A 25,249-nucleotide genomic window follows, 5' to 3' on the forward strand; every position below is an offset into this window, starting at 1 on the left:
GGGTCTCTATCTTCTGTTTTTCTTTTTAGTTAACAGACTATATTGTTTTATTATAGTTTTGTGATCAACTTTCTTTTATCATTTAGTTAATAAAAGCCTGCAGCAATGGGTACTCTTATCACCGTTTCTATAAAAAATTTTTATTTTTCACTTATTTTTAGATTTGTGTTTTTTTCCAGATAGGATTCTAGTTGGTAGTTATTTTTCCCCCTCCCTTTCAGTACTTTAAAGATGTCATTCTATTGACTAGTGTTTTCCATTATTTTATATGAGAAGAAAGTATCATAATTGCTAGTGATCTATAGGTAATATGTCATTTTTCTTTGGCTAGTTTTAAAGATAGCTCTTCATGTTTGATATAAATCAGCTTAACTATGATATGCCTAAGTGTGCATGCATGTGTGTTGGGAATGGGGTGGCATGCAAGTTTTACATTAAAATCCTGTTGGGTCTGGAAGTTCATTTATCATCAAATATTTTATTTTTTAACTTCTGCCAGTTTTTCCTCTCCTCCTTTGCTAGGACTCTCATTACATAATTTAGATTGTGATACTGTTCCACAGGTCACTGTAGTTCTGTTCATTTTTTCAATTAGAAAATTTAATTTAGGATAATTATAAATTCATATACAGTTTTAAGAAAAACTGCAGAGAGATCATGTGCATCCTTTACACAGTTTCCCTCAATGGTAATGCAAAACTTGTACAGAATCACAACCAGGACATTGACATTGGTTACATTCAAGGTACAGAACATTTCCATCAGCACAACTTTCCTGATGTGTCCCTTTTATAGCCATACCCACTTACCCTCCCACCTTATCCCTGGCAACTACTAATTTATTCTCATTTCTAAAATTCTGTCATTTTAAGAATGTTACATAAATTAAACCATATAATATTTCTCCTTTGGGGATTGACTTTTTCCAATCAGTATAATTATTTGGAGACTCAGGTTGTTGAGTGTATCAAGACTTCATTCTTTTTTATTGTAAGAAGTTTCCCATGCTACAGATTATAGATTATAGATTGTTTAATCATTCACTTGTTGAAGGATATCTGGGTTATTTCTAGTTTTTGAGTTTTGCAAAGAGAGCCACTATAAATATTCACATACTTTCTTTCCCCCTCTCTTGGTCAATATACAGTTTTACCTATCTTACAAGAGTGCAATTGTTGGGTAATGTATGGTTTTTAATTTTTTGTTTTGTTTTAGAAGCTGCCAAACTGTTCTCCAGAGTGGCTGTACATTTTATATTTCTACCAACAAAATAGTCTCTGTCTTTGTAGTAGTCCTTTGTCAGTCATATGGTTCACAAATATTTTCTCCAAGTTCTGTAGCTTTCTTTTTCATCCTGTTAGGATGCTTTACAGAGCAAAATATTTTAATTTCAATTAAATACAATTTATCAATTTTTCTGGTATGTGTATTTCCTTTGGCATTAAATTTAAGAACTCTTTGCTTGCCCTATATTCTAACTATACATTTTCTAAACATTTTACTGTTTTATGTTTTGTGTTTGCTGTCATCCATTTTTAATTAATTTTTGTATATGATTGACATTTATGTCAAGGTTCATTTATTTTTCTGCCTGTGGATCTCCATTTGCTTCTGTACCATTTGTTGAAAAGCTATCTTTCCTCCATTGAATTGCTTATGGACCTTGTCAAAATTCAGTTAGGTGTATCTGTGCTATTCATTTGCTTTCTGGGTTCTCTCTTCTGTTCCACTGATCAGTGTGTCAGTTTCTCAACAGTCTTGATTACTGTAGCTATATAGTAAGTATTGAAAAAAGATTGATTAACTCCTCCCACTTTAGTCTTCATTTTTTCCAAATTGATTTAACGTTCTATTTTCTTTGTCTTTCCATAGAAATTTTAGATATCTTGCCTGTTTCTATAAAATTTTGCTGGAATTTTGGTAGGAATTAAATTAAACTTCTATATCAGTTTGGAAAGAATCAATATCTTTACTGTGCTAAGTCTTCCAGTCCATGAACACAGTAGTCTTTCTGTTTATTTATTTGTTTATTTATTTTTCTACATTTATTTAGGTTATTTCTTTTTTCAGCATTTTGTAGTTTTGAACATACAAATTCTGAACCTGCTTTGTTTACAGTGAGATTTCATCATTCAAGAAATAGCTTTTCACTTAATACTTATATTTTTTAGCCTCTTAACTGATTGCCAACCCAAGCTCCATACTCTACCTTCCTAATTTATATTTATGTCTTTCATCTGTTATCATCTCCTCTCATGTCATTTTTGTATGGGTTTATATCATTTTTTAATACTTCTGCTGTTAATTTCATTAATAGCAAAAACATATATTTAAGCCACTAGGAAAAGTCATTTTGAATTTGATTCTATTTTTTTAATTTTTAAAAAATTTTTTAAAGATTCTATTTATTTATTTGAGAGAGAAAGAGTGAGCCAGAGAGAGAGGGAGGAAGCAGACTCGCTGCTGAGCAGGGAGCCTGATGCGATGCCAAGCTCAGTCCCAGGACCCTGAGATCATGACCTGAGCCAAAGGCAGATGCTTAACAAACTGAAGTACCCAGGTGCACCAAATTTTATTCAATTTTCATACCACATTCTTATAATTTTGAATTTAAATGCTGATATTAAATATTTAAATCAAATGTTTAAATCAACTTAAATATAATCAAATAAAAATTTAAAAGTTGAACATAATTCTATTAAAAATTTTAGAGAATAGTGACAGCGTTGAGAATTAACACTTGAGGAAATATATATATATATATATATATATATATATATATTTTAAGATTTTATTTATTTATTTGACAGAGAGAGAGATCACAAGTGGTAGAGAGGCAGGCAGAGAAGAGGGGGAAGCAGGCTCCCCACTGAGCAGAGAGCCCGATGCCAGGGACCTGAGATCTCAGGACCTGAGACCATGACCTAAGCCAAAGGCAGAGGCTTAACCCCTTGAACCACCCAGGCGCCCCAACATTTGAGGAAATAGTAAGTGCCATTCAAAACTTCATTAAAGATGATAAAATATATATGTAATAGTTTGTTAAAATCAGTTTCTCCATTTGGTGTATTTGGCAAATTCATTTCTTCATGAATTGGTTTTCATGAGTCAGGCTTTTAAAGGATGATTTTTCTTTCTTGTTAATTATCTTGTATCATTAAAAGTTGCAATGAGGGAGGGTTTTTTCCCCATTCCTTACTTGGAATTCAGGGTGAAAAACATGGTGCAAGGGGTCTTGCCAGTACAGAACTATCCCAACAAATAAAAACTAGCAGCAGAATATGGTTAGGCTGAGAAAGAAGTATTTAATGTCCTGAAACTCTTTTGGCTCCTATGTGATATAGAAGGGATCTACAGTTCCCTGCACATCTCAGAGAGGACACAGAAGGATACTGACACAAAAGGATACATGGTACAATGTAAGTAAGGTAGTTAGGTTAGGATATGAATAGAAGTTAAATCTGGGAGTCAGAGTACTTTGCAGCTAAGATAGAGCTGAGATTGCACACAAGTAGTGAGATAAGATTAGGAGGCCCTCACTTAACTGAAATGGACCTTAGTTTTGGGTCACAGACTCCAAAGGTTGTGACAAAAGCTTGGATCCCTGTCCTGTATACCTGGATGACATCTAGGGGAAGAGTTGGAAAAGAAAAAGAAAATTATATAAAAACTGAGCAAAGTTCCAAAAGAAGCTGAATTTTATGTATTCATTTACTGATTCATTCACTGACACATTGATTCATTCAAGTAACATGTATCAAGAATCTAAAACATAATAGGCACCATTCTTTGTTCTAGAATGCAGAAAGAAGCCCACTATCTCATTGACGTTCCTTATCTGAAAGAAACTGATTAGGCCGGAAGTGACTGAGATAATTAACAAGTTTTAGGTTATTGTTCAGACTATCTGGAGGTAAAATTTTAGCAGAAAGTTTATATAGGCTAGAGAAAACTTTTAAATACACATTTTAGCATCTTTATTGCATTGTACAACTATAATTACATAAGATTCCACATTATATTATAGTTTTGAAGATAAGGATTGTCTTATTCATTTACTTAATAAATATTTATAAGGCACCTATGGTGGCCCAGGCAGTATTCTAGTGCCAAGGATCCAACAGTGAATAATTCCATATTTATATTCCTCTTGCCTAGCATATGGCAAATACTAAATATCTGCAAAAAGAACCAAAGGTAATGATTATTGCTCTACTGCCTATGTACAGTTTCATGTAATAAGATATGTGGGGATGTCCTTCACTATTAGAACATTCTACACAGGACTTCCATGAGTCCAAGAGTCCAAGACTTGAGGTTTGCTAGGTCTCCTGTAACTCCCATACTGATCCACTCCCATCCTAGGACGTGCCAGCAAAGAAAGGATTTTGCACATTCGTGGACTCCAATCTGACCCATGTATCATAACATGCAATGCATACTTGTATTTAGTTTGGATATATCATAGATATTTGAGTCTACAAGCATGTTGTGTCTTAAGAGGAATTTGTAGTTTTCAAGGTTACATACTTCATGCGAAACTTCTGGGTTATTTATGCTACTGAAAATAGTGACATTAAATCAATTAGAAGATGTGAAGAAATATTCACGTGTGAAACATTTTAAACTGACTTCTTGAGACTTGGCCAAGTCTTTAAACAGTAATGATTGTCATTTTTATGGATATTTGACTAATTGGTAAGTCATTAACTCATCAAAACTTTATTCAAAAGCTACTACTTGCACAACAGTGAAGTTCTATAAATGCATTAAGAAATATTTAAATTTACAAATTGGTCAAATTTCAAAGTTACTACTTTTTCAAAATTTTTTTCTGCATTTATATTGCTTTCAAATTTTAGGGTACCTAATTGCTCCCTTAATTCTGGCATTCTTGGATTTAATAGGAAGTTTTCGTGATTTCTTGATTTACTTTCTTTATTATATCTTTTGTATACTTTTGTCATTTCTCTTCTCAGGATTTTTAAAGCCTTCCCCTTTAGAATCTAGTTCAATTTATTAAATTCACTTTCAGTGGATATTCGGAAGTGGTTACCTTACCATTTTTCACTCCTCTTTTTGTCTTCTCTTTCCTTTTCTTCCTCTTCCTCCTCAAGTGTACTTCCAACTTGGGAGAATTCGTAGGCTCTGGCCATGCTGCAGTTTACATCTGTCACTACTACTGCAGCCTCCAGCAACTTTTTATTAAAGCCAGTGATGTAGTGGGCACTTTGGCCAAAGCTGTCCGCATGATGGATAGGAGCACGTCTCGAGGGGCCTTTCCCTTACAATGAGATGAGATTGGCTGATGTTGGGAGATGAAGCCTTTCCCCTCTAGGTCAGTGCCTGCAATCCATTCCAAGTCAGAGGGGAGAGGAAGTTATTACCAGCCAGTGGCTGTTTCGTGGTCACTGGGAATTCTATGACTGGGAGAGTCTCATCCCTCTTTTCTCTCTACAGAACCACAGTTCCTATCAGTTAATACTAGTGACCATGGTATCTGTCTCAGAGGAGGTGCCCTGGGCAAAATGAACTGGAGTCAATTAACTAAATCTTGACCTGCAGTGGAAAGTGAGGCAGATAATTATACTCTTTGGTTTCCTTAGGTATAAAATGTAGTAGCACCATTGCCTTACAGGAAGATGTCCAGACATCTAAACTATAGAAGCACAACTTTGAACCCAGAAATAAGTAAAGATGGCTCCAAAGAAATAAGGAAAAGAGAATTACAAAGCTCATGTACTTTATTCCACATACACAAAAGAGAACTCATTCTCAGGTAAATTGTTATTAGTCTTTTTTGAGAAAAAAGAGAAAAAACTAATAGTTATTGAGCACTTACTCCGTACCAAGGAGTTGAAATCTGTTGTCTCAATATGATAATATCAATGTCAGCTGCTGTTTACTTTTTACCATGTCACAAGCATAGTTAAGATGTGTTAATATCTGTTATTTCATTTTATCCCCCAAAATGTCCCATGATATAAAGTTTTGTTTTATAATTCTCTTTAAGAGATGAATAAACTGATTGTGAAAAAGGTTAAGAAATTTAAAAAAAAAGTGAGGAAGTGAATTTCAAGAATTTGAGCGCCTTGCTCAAGGCCATACTCTTAACGGTTATGCTGCTCAATGCCAAAACGCATGCTTTTGCTTCTTCACCAGAAATTTGAAGTGTTTTAAGAGGTACAGGCTACAGGCAGAATGGCCAGATAGAGATTCACAATATTAAAAAGAAAAAAAAAGAAAAGAAAAAAAAATTGAACTAATGACATAGGAGAAGAAAATGGAGGCAGGAAAACCGTAATTCAGAGCTTTTCCTTGGGAAGCATGTAATTACTGGGAGCATTATTCTTTCAGAGCATGGCTAACTAATATTCATGACAATGACATTGAGGTACCCAGAAATGGTTCATTTTTTTTTTTTCAATATAACTTAGTCAAGAAAGATAGAAAAATTGCAAATACAACTTTCATAAAGAAAAGTTTTGAACTCCAAATTGCACTAGAAATTTAATTCACATGCTGGGGAGCTTTCCACACAGGAATAAATTTATGTTTATAAAAACAGATTATAAACATACAATATATTGTATTTCTTGGATGTGTGTGATTGGGTTAATAGAGCTTAGAGGGAAACTTGAGCTCTATTGCAATACAGACCCCCTTACTGACAATGCTATGTAGTGTAGTTAATCTTAACTGATGTGCAGCAAATTATAAATACGGAGTTGTTGTGCTAGAGAGTTAGGATAATTTCTGTTGTTTCCATAAAAAGTTTACTTACAGAAAGACATGCAGCACTGTCTCCACCATGTTATTATTCCTAATTTCCTCCAAAATGAAATTCCACAGTCACCAATGTGAATATACTATGTTATAATTCTTCTCAAAAATAATAGATGTTCGGTAAATGCTTGTTGGACAAATTCGTTGGTGAATGGACATACATACATACATACTCATGCATTGCCTTTCTTACTATCAAGAGTTCTTTTTACCTAAAAAGGCAGATGAGATGATATGGTCTGAACTTGGTCTCATTAGCAGTTTAGTCTCACTCGTGAAATGAAGTCACTGAGTACAACATCACTGTGATCATAGTTGCTGGATGTCTATTTCCAGAAAAGTAAAGTGCAAGTTTGGAACCAACATAGTCCTGGGTCTCTGGTAGCTCATAACCAATGATAGAAATATTGCCAGAAATGAAATTCAGACATTTGAGCCAAATGGGTATGTAGCTTACTAAAATTCTCCTGCAGGTGAAAATATAAATACTTTCTACAGTATTATAATGTAGTGTTATGCTCATGAAGAGTCATATGATTTTTATAATGTTTATGATAATTATAATTTTTTATTTTTATATTTATAACTATATTATTATATAATATATTATATTATATATTATATTATATAATATATTAAATATAATATATATTTAATAAAAATATAATTATAAATAATATAATATATTATTATAATATATAAAATTTATATTTTTATTTTTATTATTATAAATAATATAATATATATTATATATAATATGTTATATATAATAATATATTTTTGTTTTTATTAAAATTATAATTTTTATAATTTTTAAATTTATTTACAGCATAACAATATTCATTGTTTTGCACCACACCCAGTGCTCCATGCAATCCATGCCCTCTCCAATACCCACCACCTGGTTCCCCCAACCTCCCATCCCCTGCCCCTTCAAAACCCTCAGATTGTTTTTCAGAGCCCATAGTCTCTGATGGTTCACCTACCCTTCCAATGTCCCTCAACTCCCTTCTCTCCATCTCCCCTTGTCCTCCATGCTATTTGTTATGCTCCACAAATAAGTGAAACCATATGATAATTGACTCTCTCTGCTTGACTTATTTCACTCAGCATAATCTCTTCCAGTCCCATCCATGTTGCTACAAAAGTTGGGTATTCATCCTTTCTGATGGAGGCATAATACTCCATAGTGTATATGGACCACATCTTCCTTATCCATTTGCCCGTTGAAGAGCATCTTGGTTCTTTCCTCAGTTTGGCAACTGTGGCCATTGCTGCTATAAACATTGGGGTACAGATGACCCTTCTTTTCACTACATCTGTATCTTTGGGGTAAATACCCAGTAGTGCAATGGCAGGGTCATAGGGAAGCTCTATTTTTAATTTCTTGAGGAATCTCCACACTGTTCTCCAAAGAGGCTGCACCAACTTGCATCCCCACCAACAGTGTAAGAGGGTTCCCCTTTCTCCACATCCCCTCCAACACATGTTGTTTCCTGTCTTGCTAATTTTGGCCATTCTAACTGGTGTAAGGTGATATCTCAATGTGGTTTTAATTTGAATCTCCCTGATGGCTGGTGATGATGAACAATTTTTCATGTGTCTGATAGCCATTTGTATGTCTTCATTGGAGAAGTGTCTGTTCATATCTTCTGCCCATTTTTTGATATGCTTATCTGTTTTGTGTGTGTTGAGTTTGAGGAGTTCTTTATAGATCCTGGATATCAACCTTTTGTCTGTACTGTCATTTGCAAATATCTTCTCCCATTCCGTGAGTTGCCGCTTTGTTTTCTTGACTGTTTCCTTTGCTGTGCAGAAGCTTTTGATTTTGATGAATTTTTATAATGATTGAAATTTTAACCACCACATTTCCACTCAGTAAAGAAGGTTGGAGTGTATTCTGGACATGATATTTTTCATATGGACATTTAAATAAGGTTTTTGAAAATGCACTAACAATACAATGAAGTGCTCTTATATCTCACCACTTTTTGCAATGCACAGAATAAGTTTGATTCTATGTTCAACTCTTTAAATCTATATTCAAATAACCTTGTTCAAATTTTTATTAAAATGCTTTATTCAGGATCATAAATAATTTTAAATATCAGTTATAAAAATGACCTTGTTGAGCCTCTGTAGAAGTCATGAGCATTTCTAAAGAATCATTGGAAGTCCATGACAATGGAGATCCAATCAATATTAGGTCTGCTTAGCCCACGCATCCACTAAAAGTACAAAGTCATTTTTCAGAATATTGTGTTTCCAAACTCCTGATTGGGGAAAAGTTTACCTCGTTGGACTCACTGTCCTCTCAGTGCTATTACCTATATCTATGTCTAGCTCTTCTCATATATTAGTGAAAATAGAGCATTGATACTTTCAGGGCTGTGATCTCTATTATGTTTCTGAGGTTCACTGTCTATTTCTAACCTTTATAAAACTTTGAAATAATATAATGAATTCAAAGGCTAATATGGATTTTAGTAACAAAGGAATTCTTATTTCCCTTATGAGGCATAAAGAAACATTCATAAAGACACATTCATAAAGACTTTCACAGATAAGCCCCCTTTTATGTTAAGATGTCTTCTCCAGTCTCCTAGGAGTTCCCACTCTTATAGTAACGAAACAACGTACATTTTATGGTAAAAGATCAGAGCTATTACCAAGAAGAACAGAAGAGAACAGCACTGCCTGCTTTACTTTCTCCTCTTCAACTGCACCAGTGGCCTTTATAACCAGTTAACACAGAAGGAAAAAACACAAGCCTAGTTAACAGATGGATCTTCTTGTATAAAGGCACCAGAAAAGGTGAGTGGCTGTTGTGTTAGAGGTACACTCAAAGGGTGGCTCTGAAAGACAACGATGGAGGAAAATTCTTCCCCTGGACAGCTCTTCAAACAATACATCTGATTCTCCACTTTTTATGAAAGGGATGATTAGAGGTATAGATCCACACTCATTCATGGACAGAGACTGAGAAGTTGATCAGCTTATCAGGGAATTAGGAAGAACAAGCTTCAAAGGTTAGTGATCAGGAAGTCCAGAGAAGAAATAAGTGGATGTACCCAACAAACTAGGAAGAAAAAATGATACTTAACATCTATGTAAATGTCTTCCTGAGAGCTTCCATTACAGAGGGATTTCTTGATAATCATGAATATAAGGATCCATCCTGAGCATGTCAGTCAGTTTTTCCCATAACCATTCCATTTATTCAGTAGGTCAAAGTACAGAGCACTAATTGCAGTAGGGATGGAGTTCATTCTTAGACCCCAAAATATGTATTTTCTTTTATATGGGTGATTTGAATGCCACCATTGGTGACTATTAATGAGTCAATAATAGTGACTGGTGCTGAGTTCCTCACATGGCATCATTCCCACAAAAGGACCAGCCAGCCTCTGGCAGAATGATTCTCCTAATCATTTTCATTGTGAGAATAGATTCATGTTCTGGATATGGCTTTGTCTTTCCTGTTTGCAATGCTTATGTCAGCAGTACTATTTTTGGGCTTACAGAATATCTTGTTTTTCATTATAGTATCCACATAGCATCATGTCAGACCAAGGAACTAATTTCATGAGGAAGAGAAAATGGCCACAGACTCATGTCCATGAAATCTGTTTGTCTTACCACAATGCCCCATTTCCCAGAATTATCTGGCTTGATAGAATGATGAAATGAACTTCTGAAGATTCAGTTATTGCCTCATTTGGGAAACAACACTGTGAGACTCAAGTACTGTCCAAAGGATACATGACTTCAATGAAGTTGCAACATGTAGGATTTTGCTGCATTGCCATATCATACATCTCTGGGATTAGAGGTGTGAAGAGGAAGTAGCTCACCTCATACTGCACCTATTAATTAACTAAAGGAGATTCCTTTATCTGTGAATTCATGTACCTTGTGGCTTTGGGGGTCTTTTGCCTAAGGAAAAAGTTCTTTGTCAGGAAATGGAAAATCTTCATGTTTCTGTTAAATTGGAATCTGAGAGTACCATTTGGACATTTTGGGCTTCTTTGTTTTTTATTGAAGTAGAGTTGCCATACAATGCTATATTAGTTTCAGCTGTACAACATAGTGACTCAGCAATTCTATGCATTACTCAATGCTTGGGCTTCTTATCTTGTGGAATGGATAGACAGATATGAATTCATTTTATTAGCATGACTGATCCTCTTCACCATTTTACTACTACACAACTTGGACAAGAAGAGCTATTTCCAGAGCCCAGGATATTCACCAGAAAACCTTGTAATTTCTATGACAAGTGGCAAGAGGAAATGCTAACAGAACCATAACCACAGGAACACAAAGGACTTGGATCATATGGAAAGTTTTGGGTATTCTATCAGGTAAATAACATCAAGGAACTGAAGTGCTGTCTGAGAATAAAAAGGACATGGAATGGAAGTCATTACAATCCTTGGCCTTAAAACCATACATGAAATGGTGGCTATAGCAGCTTTCATGGAAGTCAATTAATTCCTACATTTCATGTGTCATTTAGGAAGTATACATTACAGCTTAGGTTTCATATGTGAGAATGATTTTATTGACACAATAGTGACAAAATGGTGGCTCATAGGATTCTGAGATTCAGAGGTAAGCTATTGAAGAGGTAAGCTTCCTATTACAAGTGAAGAAGATACTGCCAGATCCATTCTTTTCCTCTCTGTTTTGTGCCTGGCAGTGGTATCTGAAGATCTCCTCACCTGAGCTGCCTGACCCTCTGGCCACTAGGTGGGTTTGACAAGGGAAGAACACAAAGGAGAGCACAGTATAAGAGGACAGCAAAAACCTGGATATTTATCCCAGCACCCCTTCCTGGACTCCCTCCTTGCTTCATTGTGTTACTGGCTGTAGCTGCTGTCTAGGATTATAATGCCTACTAGTTGTTCCCTCTTTTAAGGCACCAAGGTTTTTCTGTACTTTGCAAAGACATTCCTCGTCAGGGTTTACGATGGCTAATAATTTCCCATATTTTCTAGATGCTATGAGTTTTACCATCCTTAGCTGATTTCTTTACCATTGACCACAATGCTATTAATAGTTTTTTCTTTTTTTTTTTTTTTAAATTTTTTTTTTTTATTTTTTTTTTTTTTAAAGATTTTATTTATTTATTTGACAGAGAGAAATCACAAGTAGACGGAGAGGCAGGCAGAGAGAGAGGGAAGCAGGCTCCCTGCTAAGCAGAGAGCCCGATGCGGGACTCGATCCCAGGACCCCGAGATCATGACCTGAGCCGAAGGCAGCGGCCCAACCCACTGAGCCACCCAGGCGTCCCAATAGTTTTTTCTTAATTAAATACATTGGATATGTTATCTCGTTCCTGTCAATATCCTGACTGACACACAATTACCATATATCAGGCATAAGGATACAAACAACTCTCTGGGTGCACCTTGACAAAATGTTAATCTCTTGGTACCATGGTTTCTTCATCTTTAAATGAAGCACGTTGTGAAGATAAAAATAAGATGGCATATTTGAAATGCTTAGAAGTAGTCTCTGAGGGCACCTGGGTGGCTCAGTGGGATAAAGCCTCTGCCTTCAGCTTAGGTCATGATCCCAGGGTCCTGGGATCGATCCCTGCATTGGGCTTTCTGCTCAGCAGGGAGCCTGCTCCTCACCCCCTGCCCACCGCCTGCGTCTCTGCCTACTTGTGATCTCTGTCTGTCAAATAAATAAAATCTTAAAAAAAAAAAAAAGTAGTAGTCTCTGGCTTTCCAATAAGTCACAACTCTTATTGTCATTACTAGCATAATTAAAATGACCAGCAGCATCCTCAATAGCTTTATTATTATTGGTGATCAGTGATATTGGTAAGAATTATTAGACCATATTTTCATCAGCATTCCTGAGGAAAGTAATCTTTTAAAATAATATTGTTATCAGACATGTTCAAAGTGGTCCTTATATTTGGTAGAGCCTCCAGTGTCATCCAATTTGAGAGGACCTTTACAATGTGGAAGAATCTGAGTCTATTTTTTTCAAGACAGTGAGTGCAAGGCCTATATGGTCCACTAGGGCTGAAGCAGGTGAAAAGAGAAAAAATAATAAATCTCAAATGATCCTCCTGTTTCAACCACCTTTATCAACTTTATAATCATCTTCTCCAACTCACTGAGTATATTCAAAAATATCTCTGAACCAACAGGAGAGTGCATCATCTTTATTTTTCATATATATGTAATGTATACATTATAAATTTATATTCATAAAGATATATATTTCATATTTTCTCCCATTTTCTAGGACATCCATAGAGGTAGCAGGAGATTACTGAGTTTTAAAAATATATTAGTGAGGTATAATATATGTAAACTGTACATATTTATAGGATAGAATTTAATATTTTTAAGTACATGTACACTCATGAAACCATCACCGTGATCAAGAAGCATATCATCACTCTCAAGACTTTTCTCAAGTACTCTTTATAATCTGTCCCTTCTACCCTTCCTTCCCCCAACCTTCATCCACAGGAAACCACTGATCTTCTTTCTATTATTCAATAAATTGAATTTTATGTAATTTATACAAATTGAATCATACAGTCAATCAATTGAATCACACAGTATGTTCTCTTTTTTGTTTGAATCATTTACTTTTGCATAATCACTTTGAAAAAAATCAGTCTTGTTGCATGTATCAATAGCTCACTCCTGTTTTATTGTTGAGTAGTATTCTATTTTATAGGCATACTATAGTTTATTTTTGCATTCAACTATTAATGGATATTTGGGTTGTTTCCAATTTAAAGCTATTTCAAAAGAAGCTATTTTGGAGGGGCAAGGAGTGGAGGGTTGGGTGAGCCTGGTGGTCGGTATTAAGGAGGGAATGTATTGCATGGAGCCCTGCATATGGTGCATAAATGATGAATCTTAGAACTCTGAAAAAATTAAATAAAAATTGAAAAAAAAGCTATTTTGAAAACTCTTGGTATAAGTCTTTGTGTGGTCATGGTAATCATTTCTCTTTCATAAAAACATAAGAATAGAATGACTGGACCATATAATACATGTATGATTAACCTTTTAAGAAATTGTCAAACTGCCTTCCAAGGTTATTGTACCAGTTAAGATTCCCAGGAGTGGTGCATGTGAATTCTAATTTCTCCAGGTCCTTACAACATTTGGTATGTTCAGTCTTTTCCAGTTTAGCCATTGTAACATGTATATAGTGGTATCATATTGTAGTTAAATTTTCAATGATGTTGAACATCTTTTCATGAGTTCATTTGACACCCATATGTCATAAATGTCTGTTTTAATCTTTGAAAATATATAGATTTTAGTTTTCTTTAAGTATTCAAGATACAAATCATTTCTCATATATAAGGTTTGCAAATATTTTCTTCCAGTCTATAGCTTATCTTTTCATTTTCTTCCCAGTATTTTTGAAGAGATTTTTTTTTTTTTTACAAATTCTATTTTATCTTTTTTAAAAATGGATCTTGCTTTAGGTGTTATATCAAAGAAATATTTGCCTTATTCGTGATCACAAATTTTGCCCTAAATTTCTTCTAGAGATTGTATAATTGTAAGCTCCACATTGATGTCAATGATCTTAGAAGTTTAATATCTGTTTGGAAGTATGAATCAAAGTTCATTTTTCTTTGCATATATATAGATATCTAGCTGTTCTAGACTGATTTGTTAAAAAAAAGACCATTCCTTCTTTATGAATTTTCTTTGTGCCTTTATTGAAAATAATGTGTGTGTGTGTGTGTGTGTGTGTGTGTGTGTCTTGCTGGACTCTCCTGTCCCATTGATCTACTTTTCTATCATTGCACCAATACCATACTTCCTTGATTCTTAGAGCTTTGGATAAGTTGTGAAACAGAGTTCATCTTCAATTATTCTTCCTTTTCAAAGATATTTTTGGCTGGTCTAGGTCTTTTGTATTTCTATAAGAATTTTAAGAATCAGTTCCCAATTTCTTCAGAAAAGCCCACTGAAAGTTTTATTGAGATTGCATTGAATCAAAAGATCAATTAGAAGAGAATTGGTATCTTAATACTATTGAGTTTTCTGACCCATAAATAGGATATATAATTCCATTAAAGTTTTTAATTTCAACAATATTAAAAAATGTATAGATCTCATATATTTTAATTTATTAGATTTATTTAATTTATTAGATTTTAATAATTTATTAATTTATTTAATTTATTAGATTTATTCCTAAGTAGTATATATGTTTTGATGCTGTGGTATTGTATTTTATTTCAATTTCTGACTATTCATTGCTACTATATAGAATCATAATTAATCTTTGAATATTATCTTTCTTTTTAAAATTTTTAAAAGATTTTATTTATTGCTTGCTTGCTTGGGAGACCTTGCTTTATTTATTGCTTGTTTGAGAGACCTCAAGCAAGGGGAGGAGGAGCACCAGGAGAGGGAGAAACAGACTCACCGCTGAACGGGAAGCCCTTCACTGGGCTCAGTCTTAGGACCCTGGGATCATGACCTGAAAGGAAGCCAGACACCCAAGTGACTGAGCCACCAGGCACCCAGATATTATCTTTCAATTCTGCCACTGTACTAACCTCACAGATTAGTCCTAGTAGCTTTTTTCCTTAGTTCAAGGGGACTTTTGACATAAATGATCATGTATTTCGTAAGTATAGATTTACTTCTTTTCCAGTCTACATGTGTTTTATTTGTCTTGGCCATATAGAAACTCCAACACAGAAGTGCATAAAAGATAGACATACTTGCATTTTTCCTCATCGTGGGAGAAAAACAGTCTATCACCATTAAGTATAATTTTAGATATCAGTTTTTCATAGAAGTGCTGTGCCAAATAGAGGAATTATTCATTTATTTCTCATTTTCTGAGAGTATGTATCAAGAATTGTTTATTGTCAGATGCTTTTCTGAATAACTGAGATGACAGCATATTTTTTTCTCTTTTAGTATGTTAATATGTTGAAGCACATAGATGGATTTTCCAATGTTAAACCAACCTTGCATGATTGGGGTGAGCTGAATTTGATCATGATATATCATCTTTTCATATATTCTTAGAGTTGGTCTGTTAATACTTTTTGAGGATTTCCATATGTACAGGGATATTCTTGGTCTATAATTTTATTTTTACACATTAGGGTTTTTTTTTTTGCTCTTGGAAAACTGACCCTTTATCAATATGATGCTTCTCATTTCAGTAGTGTTTTGCATTGTATATATTTTTCCTTCTTTTATCTTTTACTCTATATATGTCTTTAAGTGGGTTTCTTATAGAAAGCATATAATTAGATCTTGCTTTTTTAAAAATGATTTAATCTAATAATATCTGTATTTTAACTGGTATTGAAGATCATTTATATTTAAAGTGATTATCATTATCATTGGATTATAGGATACCATCTTTCTAGGTGTTTGAATTTGTTCCCTTTTTCTCTTTTCTTTTTCCTAGGGTTAATGGAGCTTTTTGGTTTTTTTTTTTTATCCTACTTATTTCTATTTACTTATTATTTAAACTTTATTTAGGAAAAAAAGTTTTAATGGTTGCCCACGGGCTTACAAATAAACTTTAAAGTAATCTGAATCTATTTTCAGATCATCATATAGTTAGTTCACTCATAGTATAAGGACTTTAAAACTGTTTATTTCTAATTTTTCTTTCAGCCCTATTCCTCATGTTATTATTATCAACAGTTTTACTTGTGTATGTGCTATAAATATACAACAAACTTTTTTTTTTTTACTTTACACTATCCATTACCTTTTAGAGTATAAATAGGAATAAAACTAATTTGTGTTTGTTCCATTTCTGATGCTTTTCATCTCTTCATACAGATCCAATTTCTGACCTGCCTTTATAACTTAATTTAACATTTCTCGTAGAATAATATTTTTGGCAATGAATTCCCTGTGTTTTTGAGAAATCTTGATTTTTCCTTTCCTTCCAAAGTATTGTTACACTAGGTAGAGAATTCTAAGTTAATAGTTTTTGTGTGTTTGTTTTTGTCTGTTTTTCCATTACACATCTATTCTAATGCTCTGCCAAACAAGTATTTCTGCTTCTACCCAAAATAGATTTTTTCTTATCCCTTTTCTTCTTTCCCTACGACAGTAGGTTTCTCTCAGGCTCCCGTTTTTGTTGCCCACCACTTGCCTTCAGATTAAACCTTTTCCCCCATAATTCAGGTAGCTGCCTTTTGTATCTCTACAGTCTGTGTTTCTACCAGTGCCCATTTTAGGCTACACTTTTTATGATTCTTCCTCTACAGAGACATTTGGGCAATCAAATGTCTCATGGGTAGTTGGGTGTAGGTGGTGTTTGACATTCTCCCATCCAGCAACATAAGGGATTATGACGAATCTCTGGATTCTTCATATCCTACCTATGAAAGGAAGGTAGGATTCCTGCAAGAAAAGCCTAGAGCAGAGGGCAAACAAACCTTCCTCTGTGTTTACCCATCAGGAATTTTACACACGTAGCTAACCCACACTCAGCCTTTAGCAATCTTAAAATTTCTAGTTGAATCTTTTTAACAATTTATATGGCATTTGGTGGTTTACATTCTAGGTAAGCAAATGTTTGGGTCCTGTTTCTTTTGTTTGTTTGTTTCAAGTTTTTATTTAAATTCTAGTTAGTTAACATTCAGTATAATATTAGTTTCAGGAATAGAATTTAGTGATTCATCACTTACATATAAGTCCCAGTGCTCATCATCACAAGTGCCCTCCTTCATACTCATCACCCATTTAGCTCATCCTCTTATAACCACCTCACCTCCAACAACCCTCAGTTTGTTCTCTATATTTAAAGAGTCTGTTTTATGGTTTGCCTCTTTTTCCCCCCATGTTCTCTTTCTGTTTCTTAAATTCCATGTATAAGTGACATCATAGGTATTTGTCTTTGTCTGACGGACTTATTTCACTTAGCATAATACACTCTAGTTCCGTCCATGTCCTTACAAATGGCAAGATTTCACTCTTTTTTATGGCTGGATAATAATGGTATAATATATACCACTTCTTTTTTTTTATCCATTCCTCAGTCAATGGACATTTGGGCTCTTTCCATAATTTGTCTGTTGTCGATAATGCTGCTGTAAACATTGGGGTACAGGTGCCCCTTCGGATCACTACTTTTGTCTTTGGGGTAAATAGTAGTGCAATTGCTGGTTATAGGGTGAGGTCAATTTTTTAGCTTTTTGAGGAACCTCCATACTGTTTTTCAGAGCAGCTATTCCCAGTTTGCATTCCCACCAACAGTGTAAGAGGGTTCCCCTTTCTCTGCATCCTTGCCAACATCTGTCATTTCCCATGTTGTTATTTTAGCCATTCTGGCAGGTGTGAGGTACTACCAGTATCTCATTGTAGGTTTGATTTTTATTTCCCTGATGATGGGTTATGCTGAGCATCTTTTCATGTGCCTGTTAGCCATCTGCATGTCTTCTTTGGAACAATGTCTATTTGTGTCTTCTGCGCATTTCTTAACTGGATTATTTGGGTTTTGAGTGTTGAGTTTGATAAGTTCTTTACAGATTTTAGATACTAAACTTTTATCAGATATAAATATCTTCTCCAGTTCAAAGGTTGCCTTTTAGTTTTATTGATTATTTCTTTTGCTGTGCAAAAACATTTTATCTTGATGAAGTCCCAATAGTTCATTTTTGCATTTGTTTCCCTTGCCTCCAGCAATGTGTCTATTAAGAAGATGCATTGGCTGAGGTCAGAGAGGTTTCTGCCTGTGTTCGCCTCTAGGATTTTGATGGTTTCCTGTCTCACATTTAGGTCTTTCATCCATGTTGAGTCTTTTTTTGTGTGTGGTGTAATAAAGTAGTCCGTTTTCATTCTTCTGCATGTGGCTGTCCAGTTTTTCCAGCACCATTTGTTGAAAAAACTGTCTTTTTTTTCCATTGAATATTCTTTCCTGCTTTGTCAGAGATTAGATGACCATAGAGTTGTGGGTCCATTTCTGGATTTTCTATTCTCTTCCATTGATCTGTGTGTCTGTTTTTGTGCCAGTACTGAATTGCCTTGATGATTACAGCATTGTAATATAACTTGAAAGCCAGAATCGTGATGTCTTTCATTTTGTTTTACTTTTTCAGAATTGCTTTGACTGTTCAGAGTCTTTTATGGTTCCATGCAAATTCTAGGATTGTTTGTTCTAGCTCTGTGAAAAATGATAAGGATTGCATTAAATGTGTAGATTGCTTTGGGTAGTATACACATTTTAACAATATTTTTGTTCTTCCAATCCATGAGCATGGAAGGTTTTTCCATTTTTTTTGTGACGTCTTCAACTTATTTCATAAATGGTTTATAGTTTTCAAAGTACAGGTCTTTTACCTCTTTGGTTAAGTTTATTCTTGGGTGTCTTATAGTTGTGAGTACAATTGTAAATGGGATTGATTCCTTGACTTCTCTTCCTGCTGCTTCGTTACGAGTGTATGGAAATGCAACCCATTTCTGTATGTTGTTTTTGCATCCAGAGACTACTGTATTCATGTTATCAGTTCTAGTAATTTTTTGGTGGAATCTTTCAGGTTTTCTACAGAGAATATCATGTCATCTGCAAAGAGTGAAGTTTTGATTTCTTCCTTGCCCATTTGGATACTTTTGTTTCTTTTTGTTTTCTGATTGCTGTGGCTGGGACTTGCAGTACTATGTCAAAAACAGTAGTGAGTGGATATCTCTGTCTTGTTTCTGATCTTAGAAAAAGAGCTCTCAGTTTTTTCCCACTGAGGATGGGTCCTATTTCTCCTTAAAAAATCCTGTCTCTCTTCATAATTTTGGTTAGTTGTTTGACCTGTGAACTGTATTCCCATTTTCTGGTATGTTTAGGAAAAGTCAGTCATTTGTGGTTCACCTTTTCTTTTTCTGTGTGTCAGTGATGTTCTTTCCCATTCTTTTTTTTTTTTTTTTTTTTTTTTTTTTTAAAGATTTTATTTATTTATTTGACAGAGAGAAATTACAAGTAAGCAGAGAGGCAGGCAGAGAGAGGAGGAAGCAGGCTCCCCGCTGAGCAGAGAGCCCGATGCGGGACTCGATCCCAGGACCCTGAGATCATGACCTGAGCTGAAGGCAGCGGCTTAACCCACTGAGCCACCCAGGCGCCCTTCTTTCCCATTCTTTATATCTCTGAGAAGACACTGGAAGTCCCTAAGTTTCATTATATATAATTTACATAGAAAAAGTATTTATGCAACTTTCATATGTTTTTTGTATGTTTTTAAATATAAAATAGAAACATTGAACCTGACACCTAATCTAAAGACTAGAAATTATCAACATCCTTACATCTAAGGAGAGGATAGCACAGGACTGAGACACATAAGTAAGTGAATTAATGTTCATCTTTCTTTAAGAGGGTTAATAGTATCTGTAATTGGCATCTGCAAATGCCTAAACTTAAATATGGTTTTTAGAATAGAATAGAGGGCAAAATCATACTAGATCTGCCCAATGGCTAGTGCTTAAACCTTTTCATTTTGTCATTTTGTGCCAAAAGACCTAAGATTTAAAAAATCTGAATCTCATTTTAAATTCACCATCCCAATCGGCAGTTAGTGAGCTGGGAAAAGCAGCAAATTTTGGGTGATACCAAGAGTCCTTGTCATACTTCAAAATTTCCTTCTTTGTGAAGAGAATTAGTGTCTTTGGTAACTATGTTATTCCCTACACTATGTTATTATCTGAAATTATATCCTGGGCACAATGTTCAATTGGAAGAGTATACTAGCTCCTTTATTACTTTTTTTTTTTTTTTTTTTTTTGCCTTCAGCTTAATTTTTGAGTGATATAATTTTGTCTGGTCTATTGAATAAATAATTCCCTAACTTACAATCTTATTGATTAATAAATCATTTCACCCTGATTAGGAAAGCAGTACCTACTTTAAGGTGGGGGGGGAGAGCATTTTATTAGCTTTCAAAATATTTAGGAAAGTGACATGGCTCCTCTCTTAGCTCCCTTCCCATTATATTAGGTCATTTTATTTTTTCTAATAGGGTCCAAAAAACAGTAATATGATAGGAAGTCATTAATACAATATAATCACAGCAGAAGATCAAACTCATCTCTTTCTCTTTGCATTGTCAAGTGTTTCAATATTTTATTTTATAATGTGATGACCAGAACTGATCATGGTAATCTAAGTGTGGATCTGACTAATGCATTGTATAATCAAAGATTTCCTTTTAGATTATGATTCTTTTACAGTCCCTGGCTTGTGCATGTCAGTCAGGACTAATGGAATCACCACACTGTAATATTATCCCCCAAAGAAATCAGGGAATGGATCAACTATGAGAGAGTGTCAGTAATGAATAGGGAGTGCCTGGGTGGCTCAGTCATTAAGCAGCTGCCTTTGGCTTGGGTCATGATCCCAGGGTCCTGGGATCGAGTCCCACATATGGCTCCCTGCTCTGCCAGAAGCCTGTTTCTCCTTCTCCTTCTCCTCCTGCTTGCATTCCCTCTCTCACTGTGTCTCTTCCTGTCAAATAAGTAAATAAATCTTTAAAAAAAATAATGAATAGGAAAGCCCAAGTTTGAGGTATATTTCGTCACTTGCTTGTGCCTCAGTTTCCTTGTGAATGCCACAAACTCAAATGCCTATAAGATTTGGGAAAAAAGGAGGAAAGTGATAAAAAAAAAAAAACAGTGTAGGATTTAGAAGAGATTCAGGAAACTGGAAATCACTCTGTATAGAAGGGTAGTTCTCCCTTAGCTTCAGGTCATTGCTGCCATTCAAGAATGTAAGCCAGTCTTACCAGGGCAGGGGGGTGGCTAGGTGGAATATATATAATTTCTCAACAGAGGCAGGAGGTACAGATTTTCATAGGAAAGCTCTCATTTTTTTACATGTAGAAACTATTTCAAAACCTTATAACACAAGAGACTACAGAACAAACAAAGCAGTCTGCAGACACAATCACTTATTTGTGCCTACCTTATTACAGGGTCTCTAAGGATCCTTCTGGCTCTATCGTTTTGTGTTTAAAGATTGTGGGTCAGTATGGTTTTTAAAGGAATCAACTGAATTAATTGTTTAGGCTGAGACAATTTATAGAACCAGCAGCAGCCTTATCCAAAGGTACTAATTAAGTGTCAAATCTATGTTCAGGATACTTGAGAAGTTAAAAGGCATAGTCTTTCCTTTCAGGAGCATACAAGTTATTCATTGGCTCAACAAATATTTACTGGGTAATGAAAGGTCAATAGGAGTGAAATAATTCAATTTACCTTCCATTCTTCTCCAAACCTATCTATATTTTTTCACATCCTCGGTGCTCTCAGACCTCCACAGGCTGAGCCCAACCTACTTTTTTGTATATTCTTAAATCAACATTTTCAGCTTCCTTTGGGACCTTTCTCCATTAATTACTCCCTCAGCTTCTTGGTTTTTAAGTCCTTTTTGTCTCCACTTGCTCTTTATTCTCAATTAAAACTACATTTATGATTTATCACATATGAATTAATACCACACCTTCCACCACACCTGCCTCCCTGCACCCATTCATTTTCCCAATAAACTTTTCAGGTGAGCATTACAGGATAGTTCTACTCAGAGTCACTGCCTGTCCTGAAGGTGTTAAGAAGATAAGGGAGAGGTACAGTGATCGTTGGATAACAGGAGATGAGTAGTGAATTCATTTAATACCTTCCTCTCCAATAGCCCTTCGAGCAGGGAGGTGGACCCCTACAGGAGGCAGAGCAGGTAAGAGCAGTGGAGTCTTACTACCTGGATTTGAAACGTAAGTGTGACACTGCCATTCTGTAGCTGTGTGACCTTGTGCAAGTTATTTGATCTCTTGTGCCTCAGCTCATCTGTGAAATAGTAGAGCTGTTGTAATAATAGAATTAATAGGGCTGCTATGCGAATTAGATATGTTAGAAATTTTAAAGTCCTTACAACTTACAAGACACATAGTAGACTCAATACAAATACCGAGAAATCATAATAGAGGTTCTTAGACTTTTTTTTTTTTTTTAGATTTTATTTATTTACTTAAGAGAGAGAGGGAGCAAGACACAGAGGGCAGAGGAAGAGGAAAAAGAAGACTCCCTGCTAAGCAGGGAGCCTGACTTGGGGCTCCATCCCAAGATCCCCAGATCATGACCTAAGCTGAAGGCAGACATTTAACCGACTGAGCTAGCCAGGCGCCTCCTACAGGTTCTAGTCTTAAATGAGAAAACTGAGGTCTAGGGAGATTAAGGAAGGTCCCAGGGTTTAGTTAATGAACTGCAGAGCTGAGTATGCAACCCAGGCTGTGTAGCTGTGAAGCCCAGGCTTTCAGCCACCATGCTCTTCTGCTTCCCAACTAAGCTATACTGCTTCAAACAAAGTAAAAACAACATTGCCATAAATAAAGGTCATATCAGTGGCATTCTATACATCTTAAATTAGTAATAACGGGCACTGTGTTATTAATTTCCATTCTCTATCCCTTGCTTAATAGAAACTTTTCATGATTTCCCTCCCCAGCAGTTTCAATAAGATGCTTGAAAATTTGTTTTGCTTTGTTGCAGATAATATGCTTACTAAGAGGCATTGTTTTCTTTATGGGGCCAGTTCTCCTTCTAAATGTTCAATGCCTTTCTGATTTTATGACTCAGAGTAGTTGATTGTTGACTCTTAACTCTTCCCTCCCACTCTCCAGGTCCTGCCTCTTGCCTTCTAGATTTCACTATATTTATTCCCAGAGAGACAAGCTTGGATTCTTGAGATAGGAAATGCTTTATGTAACCTATAGTTAACTTGCTTATTGTCTTCTCCCACCCCTCCCAAATGACCATTGTTATAGTGTTATAATTTTTGTACAATAATAGAATTTCTCCAGCAGCTCTCCAATAGTGCCTGTGTAGGCCGGTGGTTGAACTGACCCAAGGTTTGGGTTTTGCAGAAGGAAAAGGAATTGAAGGGCTGGCAACGAATTGGTTAAAGTTACTCCTCATTTCTTCTGGGCTCAGCAGGCAAGGAAATAAAAAATGAAGCCATGAGTATAGGAGGAAATAGGAGGAGTAAGAGACTGTTGGGTTCACTCAGGTGAAGCAGTGTTAAAGTGAGAGCAAGTGATGAAAGGGAAAGCTGGGGGTTTGTGCCGAGGACCTGGGGTGTAGAGCTGTAAGACCTCAGGGGCAGGGCCATGCAGGCCAACACAAAGTTCCAGGTGTACCTGTGGGAGTGTATTTCTGAAGTGCCCTGTCAGTCTTCCCTCTCATATTGGCAGGTACATCCAGCCCAAGGCTACAGGAACAAGGTCCTTGTACTAATTAACTCTAGTGATTCTTCAAGGTTGTGCTTTCCTTCTTGCTCTTCTTTCACCTGGAGTTTTTGGTTTTGTCTAATAGCCACTTTCAGGGTGGGGAGAGTCTTTATTACTTTATCATATTGTTTGTGGTCTTAAAAACCACATGTATCATTAATCCTTTTGATCAACTTCTTCCTGAGTCTCTGATACTCACTAATATTCTCAGTACTGTTCAGAGTCCATGGCCCACACTTGATTATCTTGGAGAGACTAGGAAGACATGTATCTGAGGTGAGGGACCCTAGAGTTTATGACATAAAAAGAGCTATAAAGTCACAGGCCTCCATCAGATCTACCGCAAGTGTGTTTTAGTCATTCACCATAACAAAAGATAGGGTACTGAAGAAGACTGGAACTAGGTTGCCAAGTCTTCACCAAATGTGAATAAATACCTCAGCCTTCTACAGAGAACACCAAAAAGGTTGTATAGTCATATAAATGGAGTCTCAAAAGAGGATTTTTTTTTTTTAATATAAGAATAGAAGAATGGCCAGGACAGGACAATGGGACCCTTGCAGAGATTATAATGCAAGAGAAAATGAACGGCCTGTGTTTGGGATTTGACCAATCCAGAGATGCATTTTCCAAATCCTAGACCAATGAATCAGAACCTCCAGGAACATTTGGGATTGTGACAATCCCATTGTAATTCCAGAGAGTATAAGAGGAAACAACATTTTGTGATGAGGCTGAGAATGGAGGAATGTTTGCTTACAAAGCAAGGAGATTTCAAGAGATGGGCATGGAGAAAGTGACAGGAAGAGAAAAGCTGAAAGACACAGAGAAATATGGCAGTGGCAATAATATGGAGGGAGTTGAACTCTAGCTTAGTGACATGCGGAGAAATTGGATTGATTTCTCTGGATAGCAAACTGGTACTGGTTGAAGAATTTTCATGAAGTTAAGACTGAGGTATTTGTTCATTAGTTAGATAAAATTTTGCTAAACTTTTTTTCTGGGGTTTTTAAGGAGAGCTCTCCCTACAAAGAAAGGTCAACTTGCTTCCCAGTTGCTCAACGTTAGGATCCCAGCAGCTGGCAGAGGTGAAGAAGGTCAAAAGTTCATTTCGGTGGACTGGAAAGACCTCTAGTAGTCCTGGAAATCTACATTTGAATTTGGTTCTTTCCATAAGTTACTAAAAAAGAAGCGCTGTTCCTTAAATTCTTAACT

This window comes from Mustela lutreola, chromosome 11, assembly GCF_030435805.1.
Source record: "Mustela lutreola isolate mMusLut2 chromosome 11, mMusLut2.pri, whole genome shotgun sequence".
Classification (NCBI taxonomy): domain Eukaryota; kingdom Metazoa; phylum Chordata; class Mammalia; order Carnivora; family Mustelidae; genus Mustela; species Mustela lutreola.